At 36.2% G+C, this 18,750-nt stretch overlaps 1 long non-coding RNA gene across 2 annotated transcripts in view; it reads right to left on the bottom strand.

Moving 5' to 3' along the window:
• The window catches only part of LOC107973946 (uncharacterized), a 109,469-nt gene that overhangs the window by 80,111 nt on the left and 10,608 nt on the right, over positions 1-18,750 (bottom strand). For both annotated transcript variants that reach the window (XR_010149911.1, XR_008546720.1), the window contains exon 2: positions 8,351-8,441. This is a non-coding gene — a long non-coding RNA (uncharacterized LOC107973946). The remainder of the gene's footprint in view (positions 1-8,350; positions 8,442-18,750) is intronic.

Raw genomic sequence — 18,750 nt, 5'->3', positions numbered from 1 at the left:
GAGTTTCTATATACTATGTCTTTCTCCCCGTATTTCTTGAATTTTTTATTAATATGTTTTTATTTTTATAGTTTAATAACATTTGTATAAACTTCAAAATACTATATTGTGAAGTTGTGTTAGTTTGGGTTTTTACAGAAATGTTATACTGGCTAATTACAGTGGCTCATACTTGTAATCCCAACACTTTGGGAGGCCAAGGTGGGAGGATCACTTGATGCCAGGAGTGGGAAAGCATCCTGGGTAAAAAAGCAAGACCCTGTCTCTACAAAAATAAAAAATAAAAAATAATAATTGGGCATGGTGGTATGGGCTTGTAGTCTCAGCTACTCAGGAGGCTGGAGGATGACTTGAGCCCAGAAATTCTAGGATGCCATCAGCTATGCTGGTACCACTGTACTCCAGCCTAGACAACAGAGCAAGACCCAATCTGAAAAAAAATAATAAATAAAACTTATACTATAAGATGTCATCTATAACTTCCTTTTGTCACTAAATGTTAAGTACCATAATTCAATTTTTATTGCCCTATAATATTTTATTTTGTTTATATAATAACTCATTGCTTTATTATTTTGTGTACTTTTTGATACAATCTTAATTTTTACACTACAATTAATATTTCTATGAAAATTTGTATAGATGTCTTCAGGTCCACATGTGGAAAAGTTTCCCATGAGTATATAATAGAGACAGGTTCCTGGCCTATAAAGTATGAAACTATTTAAATTTACCATATAATGTATTCAAAAATAGTTATACTGTTTCATAACCTCATTAGAAATGTGTAAGGGTGTTTATCCACACCCTCAGTGACACTTGCTATTATTAAACTTTTTCTTGGCGCTCTAATGAGTGTACACTAGTGGGATAGTATGGTCTAAATTTATAGTTTCTTTATTGTTAAAGAGGCGTAACTTCATTTATTTACAGGCAATTCACATTTCCTTTTCGGTGAAATATATGTTCACATCATTTGACTCTTTTTCTACTGGGCTGCTTGTTGTCTTTTCTTAATGATGTTTAGGCGTTCATTACACATTTTTGGTTCAATGTGTTAGTTTTAGGTGTTACAGTGACTTCCCCCAATTTGTGAACTGCCTCTTTATAGTGTCCTTTGATGAATGGAAGTTCTTAATTTTAACATAATCACATTTATCAAATTTTGACTTAATGCCCCCAAGTCATAAATATTCTCCTGTATTTTCTTCTAAGAGCTTTGAAGTTTCCCTTTCATTTCTAAATATTTATTACATCCATGCATGCGTACATTCATTACTGTCTATGATGTAAGAATGTTACTACATATTTTCTATATAATTAACCAATGTTCCTAGCAGAATTTATTAAATTTACGTTTTTTTCTCATTACTCTCTAGTGCTACCTCAGTCATTCATCAACTTTACATATTTACTGGCCCTGTAGCCCCTCTCCTACTATGCTGACCTCTCCTAATAGATTTCCCAGTAGGTTCCTATTAGGTAATTTGTTTCTTAAATAAGACTGGTGTTTCCTATGTTTCTGCTTTGGGATTCCTGTTTATTTGGTTGAACCATATAAAATTGCCAGTGTGTGACTGTTTCTGATTCACAGAAATAACAATTTCATCTGGTTCAAACTGTAATAGAATCCCTGCAACAGTCTATTCTAATATATTTAGATCTAATATCAGTATTGATCCACAAATATACAATTCTTCCCTAATATTGCTTCTTGGCTTTAAACCTAAATTTTCATTTTATTGCTGTAGGGTACACACAGGTGCCATGCTGGCACATCATATACAATATGTTCAGGCTTTAACCCATTGTTTTAACTCCTTCAGGGTTAGCCAATATACTTATTTTCTTTTAAATACCCTCAAACTGATCTGTACCAAGAAATTACTAGCTCTGTTAAGTTGAAAATCAACTAGCTTTAGAATTATTCCTTAGCCTTTTGAAAATAAATTTTTGCCAAATCCAATTGATTCTTTTTATATTTCCAATTCACCCATTATTTTGTTCTTCTTGATAATGTTTCAGCTCAATCCCATTCTCTCTTATAATTATTACTATATCTTAATATCTTATTTTAATGGACTACTCAAAAAGGATTGGAGAGATAGAGAAGCCAAGTAAGTGCAGATCAAAATATCAGTCACTACAAAGAGTTTTCTCTTAATTTGGCCGAATACATTCTTACCAGACTGATCCTACCACAGAGAAGAACCACAAACTCTAGAAGCAAAATATTTTTTAAAAGCTTTCTCATTGTTCAATTCCCACCTATGAGTGAGAACATGTGGTGTTTGGTTTTTTGTCCTTGTGATAGTTTGCTGAGAATGATGGTTTCCAGCTTCATCCATGTCCCTACAAAGGATACAGGAAGGGGAACATCACACTGGGGACTGTTGTGGGGTGGGGGGAGGGGAGAGGGATAGCATTAGGAGATATACCTAATGTTAAATGACGAGTTAATGGGTGCAGCACACCAACATGGCACATGTATACATGTGTAACTAACCTGCACGTTGTGCACATGTACCCTAAAACTTAAAGCATAATAAAAAAAAAAGAAAGAAAAAAAGCTTTCTGAATGCACGAGGGAGTGCACAAAAGTAGGTAAATCCCAGAAGAGAGCCAATATGTGAAAGACATGAGATGCATTTCCCACTGTATGGCTTTATTATTAACTTGAAGGCAGGCTACAATCAATTACATGTGGAGTAAAAAAATGTTTCTAAAAGAGCAATAATCTTTCTGGCCTGAAAAACCAGAGGATAAAGCTCAGATCCAACAACAGCGACTAATAAGTGAGTTACGGATATCAGTAAGGAGCAAGCTGGAGAGAGGGAGCCTCAAACTTGGTGTATCAACTGCAGAAGAATTTGTGGGAGAATTTCACATACATGGAGCTCTTTCTTTATGTATGTGGGAACAGACATGGAGAAAACTCAAAGCAGCTCAGCTCAGGATGAAAGAACTGAACCGACATTGGAACTGTTGCTTAACTAAATGGCACATAATTTGCATTTGAATTCAACAAAGTGAGTTTCCTAATAAAACAAAACAAAACACTCTTGAAGATTATCACAGAATTCAATGTCTGGATACAATCCAAAATTATTTGAAATAATAAGTCCTATGAAAATGCTAGCCATTCTCAAGGGGAAAGAGAATTAACAGAAACAACTACAAGTGATTCAGATGCTGCAATTAGCATTTAAGCATTTTATGGCAGCTATTAAAATTATATTAAATGAGCTAATATGAAATATACTGTCTGGGTGTGGTGGCTCACGCCTGTAATTCTAGCACTTTGGGAGGCCAAGGCAAGCAGATCTCCTGAGGTCAGGAGTTCTAGACCAGCCTGGCCAACATGGCGAAACCCTGTCTCTACTAAAAATAGAAAAATTAGCCAGGTGTGGTGGCACATGTCTCTAATCCCAGCTACTCAGGAGGCTAAGGCAAAAGGATGGCTTAAACCTGGGAGGCAGAGGTTGCAGTGAGCCGAGATCATGCCACTGCATTCCAGTGTAGGGAGATCCCCTGAAACTATTGCTATGGAATAAAAGATGAAATGCTCCTGATTATTGTAAATACAAAATTGCATGCAGGATTGTGTAAAGACAATGCCAGGTTGGACTGCCAGAATGAGCCAACAGTGTGTGATGTGCTTCCCCCTGCAGAGAGCTTATGAATGGACACACAGTCAGGGAGGTTTCACATCACCAAGATTCCTATCCCAGAAAAGCAGATGTTCATAGCTCTGGGAATGGAATGCAACCCTTGTGGAGAGCCTATAAATGGATGCGTGGGGGGCACCTGTCCATATGGATAAGATAGGGCTATAAACGCCCTCACGTTGCCACGGCTCTTCTAGGCCTCTTTAGGGTTAAGGCATACTCCCTTCTGAGAATTTCTGGTCTAACCGGTTGTCTAGCTTCACGTCCTATTTCTATGGATTGTTTGTAACCAGCTTTTGCTGCAACTGTTACTGCTGATTAATATCTTGCTAATCATAGGTTATGGAAAGACTGTGTTCCTGGTGTTTCTGTTTTAAGGCTCTGTTAGAAATTACTGATGCACACACTATATTGTAAATTCTTACCTCTGTATACTGTACTTCTGCATAGAGATGTTATGTTAAAGAATTACTTCATCCCCATGTGACCATCTCACCTCATAATCAAATGACCCTAAATCCCTCACTAACCTACCCCCACCCTCACTAAACTTAATAATAAATGCTGGTATATCCAGTGCATTAGCGGCACCATAGGACCAGAAGTTGGTGACCCCCCTGGACCCAGCTTTCACTCTCTTGTGTGTGTCTATTATTTCTCAACCTGCCGATCCACCTGAGAGCAAAGAGAGAGCCACGTTGCATTGTGGGCTGCTGGCCAGATTCCACAATACTCCAGCCTGGGCGACAGAGCAAGACTCCATCTCAAAAAAAAAAAAAAAAAAAAAAGAGAGAGAGAAAAAATGCTTATACTGAATAAAGAGACAAATTTTAGTGCAGAAACAAAACTATAAAAATAATCAAATGGAAATCCTAGAACAGAAGAATAATACAGTAGTCATTAAAACTTAGAATAGTCTTATTAGTAGAATGAAGTCAAAAGAAGAAAGATATAAGTGAACCTGAAGTTGAGGTAATAGAAATGATCAATCTAAAGATGACAGAGATAAAATATTGCAAAAAAAAGTTGACTTATTCTCTCAGATCTGTGGGGCAATATCAAGGCTAACATACATATACAATTGCAGTTATTGAAGGAGAGAAGAGAGAATGATGAGGAATTATTTTAAAATATTAAGGCCAAAAATGTCCCATATATGGTGAAAGTAATAAATCTACAGATTCAAGAAGTTCAGTAAACACCAAGCAAGCAAATGTTAAAAAAACAAACAAACATACTTAGTTATGTCATATTTAAATTGCTAAAAACTAAAAATAAAGAGGGATCTTGGAAAGAGCCAGAGAAAAGTGACACAGATACAGAAAACAACTTTTTAAATGAGTGCTGATTTTGCAAAAAGCTACAATATTGAAATATTGTGGAATATATCTTTAAGTGTCAAAGGAACAAGTCTGTCAACTCAAAATTCTACATCAAGCAAAAATATTTTTCACTATAAAGTTAAAATGAAAACATTTTTAGCTGAAAGAAAGCTAAATAAAATTTTCTTCAGCAGACATGCACTACAAATATACCTAAGCAAGTTATTTGCACTGAAGGAAAATGATACAAAATGGATACTTAGTTATTCAGAAAGAGTAAATACCACCAAAAATTGTAAAATTATGAATAAGTATAAAAGACTGTATTTTATTTTCAATTTATTTAAAAGGCATGACTTTCTAAAAGGCAAAAATTAGAATATTGTCATGTGGGATTATACGGTATGCATCTTAATACATGTGACAAAGATAGCATAAAGTATATGGTGCTACATGGGCTTATGATCTTGTAAGATTTCCACATTTGTTGTAGCATAATATAATATTAAGTCCAAATGGTCTCTGTAAAGCAAAGAATTAAACATCAAAAAGTAATCTAAACGAACATGACTAAAGAGCAAATTGGCTAAAGTAGAATTCTAAAAATGCTCAAATAATTTAAGAGGGAAAATCAAAAAAGAGAGAATCAAGAAATAGAGGGAGAAGCAGAACACAATAAAATAGCAGTAGATCTATATCCAATCATGTCAGAAATGGCAATCATTGTTTTAGTCAAACACTTCAATTAGAAGACAGGAATTGTCAGAACTATGTGCTGCCTATAAAAATACCCTTTAAAGATAAACACATATAAGTTAAAAGTAAATGGATGGCAAAATATGTAGCATGCAAACAGCTTAAGAAAGCTGAAATGGCCATATAAATTTCAGAGAAAACAGGCCTACAGGACAAAAAGTATTTTCAAATATAAAGAGGGACACTTCATAATTACAAAAAAAATTAAATTTTAATTTTTAAGATTTTTTTGAGATGGAGTCTTGCTCTGTCACCCAGGCTGGAGTGCAGTGGCGCAGTCTCAGCTCACTCAACCTCCGCCTCCCGGGTTCAAGCAATTCTCCTTCCTCAGTCTCCCGAGTAGCTGGGATTACAGGTGCTCACCACCACATCTGGTTAATTTTTGTATTTTTAGTAGAGATGGGGTTTCATCATGTTGGCCAGGCTGGTCTCAAACTCCTGACCTCAGGTGATCCACCCACTTCAGCCTCCCGAAGTGCTGGGATTACAGGCATGAGCCACTGCACTCTGCCTAAAAAAAATCAATTTTTTAGGAATATATAATAATCATAAATATGTATGAACCTATGTATCAGGTTTTCTTTTTTTATTACCTTATGTCAGTTTGACAAGTGGCGTTCTTCAAGGAATGTGTTAATTTTTTGTAGATTTTCAAAATAATTTGAATGAACCTATGTATTAGGTTCATACATATTTATGCTCCAAAATTATGAAGCAAAAATTGACAGAATTCTATGGAGAAATAAATGATATCACAAGAGACTTTAATTTCCCTATCTTGGCAACGGATAGAACAAATAGAAAAAAATCAGATAAAATATTAGTAATCTGGAAAATGCTATCAACTACTGTATCCTTGATATTTATAGAACATTAAACAACAATTACAAAATATATCTATAAACTGAGCATGATATGTTCACCAACATAGACCATATGCTGAACCATAAAACGTGCCTCATCAATTTAGAATAACTGACATCACCCCATCTCACGTAATCTCTTAGCAAGATGGAATTATATTAGAAATATATATTAAGATATTCAGGAGAAACAATATTTTTAAGTTGAATAATAAATGATATGTATCTAACTTAAAAAATAAGTCATAGAAAAAAATCAGAAAGGAAATAAGAAAATATTTCTAACTGGATAATAGTGAAAATACATTTTATTATTTGTGGGATGCAGCTAGCTAGCTACAAGGAAATGTATAGCTTTATTTACCTTTAAGGTAATATTATAAAGAACTTCATGCCAATAATTTTAAAACTCTAGAAAAAATTAACACATTCCTTGAAGAATACCACTTGTCAAACTGACACAAGTTAAAAAAAAAGAAAACCTAAAATATCTCTGTATGTGTTAAAAAATTGAACTCATCAAAACCTTTATATAAATAAAATTCTAGACTGAGAAGTTTTCAAAAGTGAATTCTATCTAAGATTTCAGAGAGAACTTAATTTCATTTAAAACACATAGGCAGAGGGAATTTCTTCCAAATCATTTTATGAAATTAGCATAATACCGACACCAAAATCTGACAGACATTACAGATACCCACTAAAATATCTCTCCTAAACATAGATGCGTGTAGTTTAGCATGTAAATATTATATTTCATGACCAAGTAGAGTTTCTCAACACTGCAACAATGACATCAGTTTAAGCTACCATATCGAAAGCACAAAAAATAAAAACCATATGATTATGTCAATCAGTGCAGAAAAACCATATGACAAAATTCAACACTCAATTTTGATAAAAACTCTCAGCAGACGAGAAATACAAGGAGACCTCCTCCATCTGCAATAATAGCTATTAAAAAGCTACAGCCAGCATAATGATTAATGATGAAATAGTGAATGTTCCTCCTAAATTTGGGAACAAAGCAAAGATCCACACTCCCATTATCTCTATTTAGCATTGCAGTGGAAATCTAGCCAGTAATAAAACCCAAATAAATAAATAAATAATGTAAATATCAGAAAGGAAGGACGATATTTGTCTTTAGGTGCAGATGACTTTTGTATGTGTATGAAATCCTAAGGTATCTATAAACTACTTCAGAAACTAATAAATGAATTTACTATAGATAATGTACAAAAATCATTTATATATTTGTATACTAGCAACAAATGAATAATACAATTAATTACTATATAATAGCATCAAAATATTAAAATTCTTAAGATTACGTCTCGCTGAGAACACACAAAATTTCTAACCTGAGAACTGAAACAAACTTGTAGGAGAAATTCAAAAAGACCCAAATAAATGCAGAGAAAAACCATTGGAAGACTTGATATTGTTAAGATGTCACTTCTTTCCAAACTGATTTACAGGGTAAACACAATCACAATCATTTTTCAGCAGGTTTTTTTTTTTTTTTTTGGTAGAAGTAGACGTGGAAATTCTAAAACTTACATAGAAAGGCAGAGAACATCGATATTCAAAACAATACCTTGAAAAAGAACAAACATTAACATTTACACTGCCTGATTGTAATACTTTATGTTATAATAATCAAGGGAGTGAGATACAGACAGAAGTATTGACAAATTTATCAATGAAACAGAGAGACCAGAAAAAGACACACACTTACATAGTTATCTGATTTTTCAATAAAGTTGCCAGTGGAATCCAAAGACGAAAGGAAAGTATTTTTAGCAAGTGATGCTGAAATAATTGGGTATCTGTGTGGGGAAAAAAATGAACATTAACCTATTACTTTCACTGCATGTAAAAGTAAGTAGAGATAGAACATTGACCTGAATGTAAAATCTAAAACTATAACGATTTTAGAAGTAAACAGAGAAGGATATCTTTATGACTTGAGGGTAGACAAACATTTCTCAGATCACAATTAGAAATAATCATAAAAGAAACATCAAAAAACTAGGTTTTATCAAATGAAAAATAATCTTATCAAAAACACCATTAAGAAAATTAATAGGCAAGGCATAAACATGGAGAAAATAGTCACAGCATATATCTGACGATGTATTGGTGTCCAGGATATATAAAGAACACCTAAAACTCAGTCATAAACTTGCAAGTAACCCCATAAAATATGGGACAGAGATTTCACAGGCATTCACAAAATGACATACAAATGGCTAAGAAACTCATTAAAAAGTTCTTACCATCATAGTCATCAAATACACTCAAATTAAAACCACAGGGAAATGATACTACATAGTCAACAGAATGGCTAAAAGTACAAAGACTGACAATATTGATTGTTTTTGAGGGTGTAGACTGACTGAAATTCTCATTTTTTTGGTGGGAATATAACATGGTGTAACTTGTTTATATAGTGATCTGGTAATTTCTCATATAACTAAACATATACCTACTCTATCTACTCATCACTTGCTATCCTATGTTGTTGCCCAAAAGAAATGAATATGTAGGTTCACCAAAAGACTTGCACAAGATTGTTTATAGTTTATTCATAATGGCCCTGATTTGGAAGTGTGTACCAACAGGAGAATGAATAAACTCTGGTGTATCCATACAATGATATACACTTCATCCGTAACAATACAATGAACTACTAACATATGGTCAAATAGGTGAGTCTCAAAACTATTATGCTTAGTGAAAGAAACTTTACACACGAGAGTCCATCCTGCGGGTATGGTACCATTTACGTAAAGTTCTAGAACAGGCAAAAGGAATCTCTAATGGAAAAAATCAAGAAAGAAGTTGCTTCTGGGATATGGGGTAAGGATTTTTGGGAAGTGGAATTATATAACTTTCTGGGGTGATGGTAATGTTCTACAACCTGACAAGAGTTTGAGTTACTTTAGTGTATGCGTTTGTCAAAATTCTACTATAAAGACACATGCACACGTATGTTTATTGCGGCACTGCTCACAATAGCAAAGACTTGAAACCAACCCAAATGTCCATCAGTCATAGACTGGATAAAAAAAATGTGGCACATATACACCATGGAATACTATCCAGCCATAAAAAAGGATGAGTTCATATCCTTTGCAGGCACATGGATGAAGCTGGAAACCATCATTCTCAGCAAACTAACACAAGAACAGAAAACCAAACACTGCATGTTCTCACTCCTAAGTGGGAACTGAATAATGAGAACACCTGGACACAGGGAGAGGAACATCACACACCAGGGCTTGTCAGGGAGTGGGGGGCAAGGGGAGGGATAGCTTTAGAAGAAATATCTAATGTAGATGATGGGTTGATGGGTGTATCAAACCACCATGGCACATGTATACCTATGTAACAAACCTGCACGTTCTGCACATGTACCCCAAAACTTAAAGTATAATAATAATAATAATAATAATAAAAGAATTCCTTATTATTTGGTCAGAAACTTAACTTTCCTCAGTCTATCTAAAATTAATTATTTGCCTAATGAATAAATACAAAATTTTTAGGGGTCATCCTCAATTCACTTAGAAGAACAAAGTATTTTTAAGCATTCATGACTTGTAATTTTAATTACTTGGTAAATGTTCTTAGCCAAGATCGAATACTCTGCTCTGTGTTGTTGATGTCAAATTTTATTTTTTTCTGAAATGATTCTGACTTTAAATAAATTTAGACTGATTTTCTTTTAAAAAAACCACAACATATATATACTTAACATTTGTGAATTTCATGGAATATTTACTTTAATCTCAAAATGAAAATTAACTCCAATGATATACATGCTGAATTATAGGGGAAAATGAAGCATTATTTTCTTTCTTGAGGCATTACATTAAAATGCCTCAAACAAAAATGGCTCAAGGGATGGATAGAGATGGATAAATGGACAGATACGTGTTAAGACATGTGTAGTAAAATGTTAATGGTATATGGGTATTCATTACAAAAAATTCAACTTTGATATATATTTGGAATTCCTCATAAGAGGATGTTGGGAAAAAATGAAATACAAATAAAATTAGAAATGAGATACCTAAAATAGAAAATTAAAAGTTAAATCAGCTGATACAAATGTTGAAGAACAAGACTTCAGCATGTTAGCCAAATGGTATTGCTAATAGTAATTCCATATGTAGACACTATTCAATCCATCAAACTTCTCAGGACTTCTCAGTAGCGTCTTCTTATGACAGAGTTTAGTATTCGGCTGAAAAGAGGAAGTGGGTGCTAATTTACATATTTTCTATTTTTTAATCTAAATTCATATACTTCTCATCCTCTGGAGAGGATGCTGTGAGGCGGCAGAAAAGGGCCAAGAGATTGTTCAAACTAACTTTCACCAAAGAAAAAAGCAGGAGTGATGAATACGTTTCCACAGAAATACTGAAGGCTTCAGGTTATTAAAGGAGAGTTTTGTTTTAAGGAAACCAAAGCCATCACTGGCATTTTTTCTCTGTTGTAGAGACTAATGGGTTCTATCTGGGCTCACCCACAATATACCCACTCTGAATAATGTCCATTTTCTCTACTATGTGTACACTTCTTCAGTTTGTGTGCTTCGTTCACACAGCTGAATATATGTACACACACACTGTTGGGCACACAATCTTAAGGAACCTATAATAATGGCCATCATAAGGTTTTGTGGATCTCAGGTTTAAAAACTATGCTTTGAATAAAGAGCTTCACGCTGCATTCCTGAGAGGCTTATGTCCATTTGAAATTAACCACTGATGTTGAATAGAGATTAGGAAATATTGATTCATAATTCACAGACAATTAGGCAAAATGGGATTTCAATTCAGATATTCAGTGAATGTTGTATAGATTTGAAAGTCATAAGAGTAAATTCCTGGCTGGGCACAGTGGCTCACGCCTGTAATCCCAGCACTTTGGGAGACCGAGGCAGGTGGATCATGAAGTCAGGAGATCAAGACCATGCTGGCTAACACAGTGAAACCCCGTCTCTACTAAAAATACAAAAAATTAGCCAGGCATGGTGGCAGGCACTGGTAGTCCCAGCTACTCAGGAGGCTGAGGCAGGAGAATGGCGCGAACCCGGGAGGCAGAGCTTGCAGTGAGCCGAGATCGCGCCACTGCACTACAGCCTGGGTGACAGAGCGAGACTCTGTCTCAACAACAACAACAAAAAAAAAAAGAGTAAATTTCTGATAAGGAGTAATTTTACCAAAACTGAGTCCAAGGAAGCTTATCATTAGGTGGTAGAAGGTGTAAAAGGATTCAAGAGCAAGAAGAACCAAAGAGGAGAATGTCAAACTGGAAAAGACAGGAGAGATTTAGAATTGAAAGTCAAGAGAGATCAACTAAAAAGGGTAAAACAACATTGCTGGATCAGGTGATCAGAGGGTCCTTGGTTTCTTCCAGTTTGTGCTGCTGGCATGGAAAATACCAAAGGACAGAGAGTACAAAAGATGACTGGTAGACAGGAGATGAAGAGCCAGATGTTGATTTCCTGGAGATTTTGCTCAAGAAGTAAATTAAGCTAATTCCCCAAATGCCCAAATCTATCTCCCAACAGTCCTTTATGAATGGTGAAGGAACACAACTTGTGAAGGCACACAACTTTTACAAGGAATATAACCTCCTGGCACCGTGAAGAAACTTTCTATTTAATAATGTTGCAGAAAAGGCACCTTATTATGTGCTGCCTACCCTAAGCAATCCTTTTGTGAATGGAAGTTTCAGGGGTTCCATGTGATCCTTTTGTGAATGGAAATTTCAGGGGTTCCATGTGACTTATTAGATGGCATATGCTCCTGGAATGTGGGAGATGCGTCCCCTACTGTTTCAGCAAGTTGTGTTCAAAGGGAAAGCAGCCCACACCTAATCTCTATTTGCCATAGCTGCCAAAACATTTTACAATAAATAAAGGAGGCATTCATCTGAATAAGTGGATCCCTTCTTGGAAAATGACATCCCAGCACAGCCAGCCAAAAGAGCTGCAGAGACACTAAGTCACACCAAGGAAGGAAGAATGAAGAACAGAAGGGGCATCCTTCCTATGTGAAGGCAGGAGATTGCAGCAGTCAGGGGGTTAACCTGAATTTGTGTGGTGGTTTTTAATCAGTACAATCATGCCTAAGCAAAGAAAGTGTAGACTTTCTGCCCAACACATACATATGTATGCTTTAGGGGAAGTGGAGAATGGCAATGTTAATAAAAAGCAAAAATGTTGTATCCAAAGATGAATTCTGAAGCACAAGATATTTGAAAATGGAATTCAGCAAACCTTTATTGAAAGGTTATTATGCACAATCCTTGTGGGCCATGAGGGAGACTTGGTCTCTACCTTCTAGTCATCATTTAATCATGATGTTGGAGTCCCAGCATGGGTCTCACCCTCTTCAGTTAAGGACTGGTTTAGTTCATTGGGTAGATAATACCTGACACAGGAAATAGATGCCGAGACCAAGTTAGGAAGGCAAAAGTTTTGTGGAGGAGACACACCAAAGAAAGAAAAGGAACAGCAACAGGGAAGCCACCGGGCTGTGATGCAGGCTGACAAAGTCTCTATCAGCCCAAGGGGTTGCTCTGCAGGAAAGCTGGCCCGTTAGAGCTGAGTTGTTTTGGGCTGCAATGAGGCCCTTGCTCATTTTCTGGAGGCAGCTCTGAGCATGAGTCGGGTGGATCCTGAAGGAGCAAAAAACTTGGGGTTGTCAGCCAACCAGTCTTATGAGCACAGCAGTCCTGAGGGGATCTGAAAGGCACTCCTCTGTGTCTGCATAACGCCAGGACACAAAGAAGTGTCATCTGTCTCAGCTCCCACAGAGCCTGATGAGAGAGAGACGAGGCTGCACTAGGGCTGTTTACCTCAGAGACAAAAGGAGACTAGGGTTGGTCTCCGGGAATCATAAATAAACATGAACTAGAAGGCTCTGGAAGACTCTCAGATAAAACACTGGTTCACCACCACTGAGAAGGTGGGCGTGCCTAAGGATGATCTGAGGGTGCCCCAGGAGTTTGAGGAGGAAGGGACAGACTAACTCTTCACCCTGAGTGTCCCTTGGCTTTGTAGATTCAGGGAAAGGAATTTTAGGAACTAGAGACTTAGGGTTCAAAATGTGTAGGTGTCAGTCTTGTCCACTTGTGTGAGCAATGTGGTTGGTGCATCTTCTCTGGAGAGGGTATAACTCTGATGATACCCCTGGGATATGCAGAGTTCAGATAACTCTTGAGGGGTGAAGGACGCCAGCCCACAGATGCCTAAAAGAGTTTCCCTTCTCCTCAAGTAAGATTTCCAAGGATCCTTACTGCTAGGAAAACTTAGGGGCTGCCTAGATTAAATCAGTTGTGTTAGCTCAAAGAAGCAACTTTCCTTGTAAAACGCATTATCTAGGTGTATAGAACCCCTAACAATTATTTGCCTTTTGATGTTTCTTAGGTTGAAACAAATTCTTATGTAGTTTCATAGTTATTAGCAAAGTGACATCTTGATCTTTAACATTCAGCCATATTTAAGAAGACTGTAATAGTTACTTTGATATGTAATATTTAGAGATAAGACTGATGGAAAACCAGAAAAAAGGAGTATTTTGGGTTGAAATAGCTAAAATACGATAGTTGTATTGTATTACCATTTTTCTTCCACTATCATTAGTCTAATTCTTTTTCTTTATATATATTTTCAAAATCATTAAGGAAGAGAAATGGGCATTAGCTGTTGTGCTGTTATTTTGATTTCAGAAAATGATTCTTGAAACATCACCTAGGTTCCCATGGCCAGGAGACTCTCTAAAAGGTAAATATTTTTCTACATCACACCTATCAAGACAGTCTCATATCCTGATGTGATGAAACCCTGTTCTCAGAAACAACTTTTACTTTAGGTTACAGCAAAGTCTCCTCCTTCCTCCTACTTCTGTATCTTCCCTCCTCTTCTAGCATTTTCATCCTTCTCATCCTCTTTCTTGTGACTTTTCTTCTCTGCTTCTTCTCTGTTTCCTTCATTGCCATTGAGTGCCTTCAATATACATCACGTAAGATGTCTAACCGTGAAGAACTTGGAATGTCATAATAGTATCCCCATTTCAGAGATGAAGAAACTGAGGCTCAAAAATTCAAAGAGATATGCCTATATCTCTTTCTATCACACATCATCACCCTGTTTTATTTTCCTTTCTTATTTATCTCCATTTATAAAGTGAGCTATTTAGTATTGAGTACATTTTTTAATCTTATTCTGGCAACTTGTTTAAATGTTTTCCTGACAAATTTTTTTAACTTGGTAATGGACATTAGTGATGTGACTGGTGAGTAATTTTTAAAAAATCAAAATTAAAGACAATTAAAAAACTAGTACAATACATATTGCTACAAGAAAAAAGTCTGAAAAGACAATATATTGTAAGATTCCAATGTTATAATATTTATAAAATGAACAACTATAGAGGCAGTAAAACCTCTCAGTGAACCCCAGGGATTGGGGCAGGAACATGCATAGGTAAAAGACAGGGGATCTGGGGGCACAGTTAAACTACAATATTTGTTTGTGAGTTGTAACAAATGTACCACACCAATTCAAGATGTTAATAGGGGAAAGTGAGGTTGGGGGAAGGGAGTACACTGGAGCTATGTACTTTCTGCTCAATTTTTCTATAAACCTAAAACTGCTCTAAAAAATAAAGTCTATTTTTTAAAGCTTTCTTAAAAAAAAAAAAAGCTGGTTCAGGGAAAAGATTGGCCAATGTCCAGATGTCAAAATAGACCCCAATTTTAGAATACATTTTAAAGTTGTCAGATAGGTTGCCTGTTAAATGTCTGAATCCCAGTGAATAGATGTCGAGTGGCTTTCAATCATGAACAAAGAGCAAAAAGGAACGATTCTAATATAAATTTCCATTTTTCTCATTCACTGCAGACAGCGTTTTCATGCCTTTAAGTTGTGGACAGATGGCTCAGTGACAGGCGATGGGTATTCATACGTGCAGGACTGCATCTCATTACACTCTAACAAGAAGATCGTAATGGAAACAATCAAAACCAAGCCTGGCTAATCACATGCAACAGACACTGATTTTTTTTTTTTTTAACTAAGGGCAAGGACATTTTCATGCAATCTGAGAAATCTGATGATGGATGTTATTTTCATTATCTTTTATTTCTTTTGTTTTTTGAAAAGCTAAGTAAACCAATATAATTTAAAAACTAATTTCCAATTACATTACAGTTATTTTTATTATTGTTTTCCCACAATATTATTTTGGAGCAACCATCTTTTTCTTGATCACTATTTTATTATCTTTCTAGAAGTCCTTTAAAATGTCTTTTGTAAACCACTTTCTGCCCTTTAAGATGTGTGCAATCAATAAAGAAGAATCTTTCAGCACAACCTCCCAGTATCCTCATCAACAAAGTAAATTTGAATATGTAGCAAATACACAAGTCTCTACTTTAGTTTATAATGTAAAGTACATGATACCAGCCAGACTTTACCTATAAGTACATTAAAGAAAACCAGCAATCTCATATATTTTGTAGAACTCATTTAATTAAAAATATACATCCTGCCGGGCACGGTGGCTCATGCCACCCAGCACTTTGGAAAGCGGAGGCAGGCAGATTGCTTGAAGTCAGGAATTCCAGACCAGCGTGGCCAACATGGTAAAACCCCGTCTCTACTAAAAATACAAAAATTAGTGGGGCCTGGTAGCATGTCCCTGTAGTCCCAGCTACTCTGGAGGCTGAGACACAAGAATTGCTTGAACCCAGGGGATGGAAGTTGCAGTGAGCCAAGATTGTGCCACTGCACTACAGCCTAGTCAACAGCATGGTGAGACCCTGTCTCGAACACACACACACACATACACACACACACACACAAAACAAACAAAAAATGCATTCATGCAAGACCCTTTGGTGAAAAAAGTTAGGTTTTTTTTTTTTTTTCAAAATCATTAAAAACTTTAGAAATCCATGACTATTTTAAAGTGATCATTCTGTGGCCTGCAACCATCCTGGGACAGGTGAGCTATTAAGAAACGCTTTCATCCATAACAGGGAGCAAGTTTGGTAGCACTCTAAGTGTCATGAACACATGTGAAAGAAATTGAGTCAATAAGCCATGAGGGAGGTAAAAGGATGATAAATATTTCTCTTTGTAACTGAGGGCTCCAGCAAGATAGCAGGGGCTGACGGAGTAGTGAGGCTGAGTAGACACTGAGATCAAAGAGCATTCTGGAGCATCTGTTATGCACAATGTGTTAAGATAGGCTACGAATGGGACGAGGGTGAGGTGATCAAGAAGATAGGCTCATCTGCAAAGTTCCTTAAGATAAACCCATAGAAATGCCAGATAAAGTAATCAGAGCATTATTTTCAATACATAGTTGAGGTACCAACAAAGAAGTGAAATCTTATAGCAGAAATAAACCACAGGGCAAATAACATGAACTGAGATACAGCTTTCCTGGAGGGGTGTCAGGGAAGGGCAATGATCAAACCAGGGGATTGGGCTCCCAGCTTTTTGTGGAACTAGGGAAAGAAACTTTCAGCCTGGGAGAAGCAGGTAATGATTAAAGAGAGCTAACACATTTGGCAAAGAACAACATTGTCTACCCTTTGCTGGCTGCAGGGGAAAAAATGCTTCTCTGGGAATTCTAAACCCCAGCCCTGTCCACTACAGTGATTTGAAGTGGGGAGGTATAAATATTCTGTGATTTAGAAACACAGAACACCAGAAATGTATATAAAACAGGATTTATAGGGCTGTGGAGATACTGCTGTGTATTTTGCCAAAGACAAATCAAAACTCCTTGAAACCATGCTGTCAGGATTTCCAGATAGAACTCTTTTTAAGTTAGGTTTACAATTCAAATTTATAAAACATGCAAGAGAACAAGGTTCAGTAAGCAAGAGACAGTGCACATGAAGTAGGACGGGTAGATTCCCAAGAATTTCCTATAAAATAATTAGCCATAAAAGTAGTAAAACAAATTTAAAATGATTAAAGTATAAAAGCAGGTGTGGAAACTATAAGAAAATGGCACTATAGCAAAATAGACAGATCAATTAAAAATAATAAAAGATGTCTTAGAAATTTAAATCACAATTGTTAAAATTAAAGTCTCAATGAATGGGTAAAATTGTAGATTAGATACAGCAGAAGAAAGAATTGGTAAGAAGGAAGATAATCTAGACAGTAGTTCTCAATCTTGGCTGTATTTTAGAATCTCCTGGGAATTTTTATAAACCCCCGTGTCCAGCTTACACCCCAGACCAATTAGATCAAAATCTTAAGTAGGGAGAATCTACGCATCAGTATTTTTTAACATTCTGTGGATTATTTTAACATGTGTGGTTGTTCTAACAACAGCTGCCTCAAGAACAGCACACAGGAAACTGAGTAATGAAAATACCATGAGAAAAATCCTCAAAATAACCACAAACACACAAACACTATGTCTTTTTTTTTTTTTTCCTTCCAGACAGAGTTTCGCTCTTGTTGCCCAGGCTGCAGTACAATGGCGCCGTCTCGGCTCACTGCAACTTCCACCTCCCGGGTTCAAGTGATTCTCCTGCCTCGGTGTCTTTTTAGTTCTGTATTTATTGAGTGCATTTTCTGTGCCAGGCACTCTGCCAGGTACAGGAGACAAAAAGACAAATGAAATGCAAAAACGAAGAATTTTAAGATGCATCACAAAATCCAAACCTACTAATGTGCTAATTCTAACAGGAAATTAGATGGCAGCTGAAATTTAGCTCTAATATGGAGAAAAAGCCTCGTAATAGATGTACATTCAGCAATATTACCTCATTGGGATATGCATGTGCAACTATTGTTTATTTTTTTCCCAATAACTGAAATCTCACGGGGCCTCAGTCCTCTATAATCTTTGATCCTTCTGCTGTGGGGTTCCTAGCAGCACCTCAACCATGGCCACTCACCCAAGTCTTCATAAGTGTCTTCTGCATCTCCCCTTTTCTGGGGGACACTTACTGCATTTTCCCACTGGGAGAGGAGAGAATAATCTCCCCATGAGGGAATTCCAGTAGAGGGACTTCTCCCCACTGAATTCACCATTTTGTTCTATTCCCCTGCTAATGTGTGGTGGTGGAGGGAAAATGTGGGGTAGT

This window comes from Pan troglodytes, chromosome 13 (assembly GCF_028858775.2).
Source record: "Pan troglodytes isolate AG18354 chromosome 13, NHGRI_mPanTro3-v2.0_pri, whole genome shotgun sequence".
Classification (NCBI taxonomy): Eukaryota; Metazoa; Chordata; class Mammalia; order Primates; family Hominidae; genus Pan; species Pan troglodytes.
This window is presented reverse-complemented; position numbering and strand designations above follow the sequence as displayed.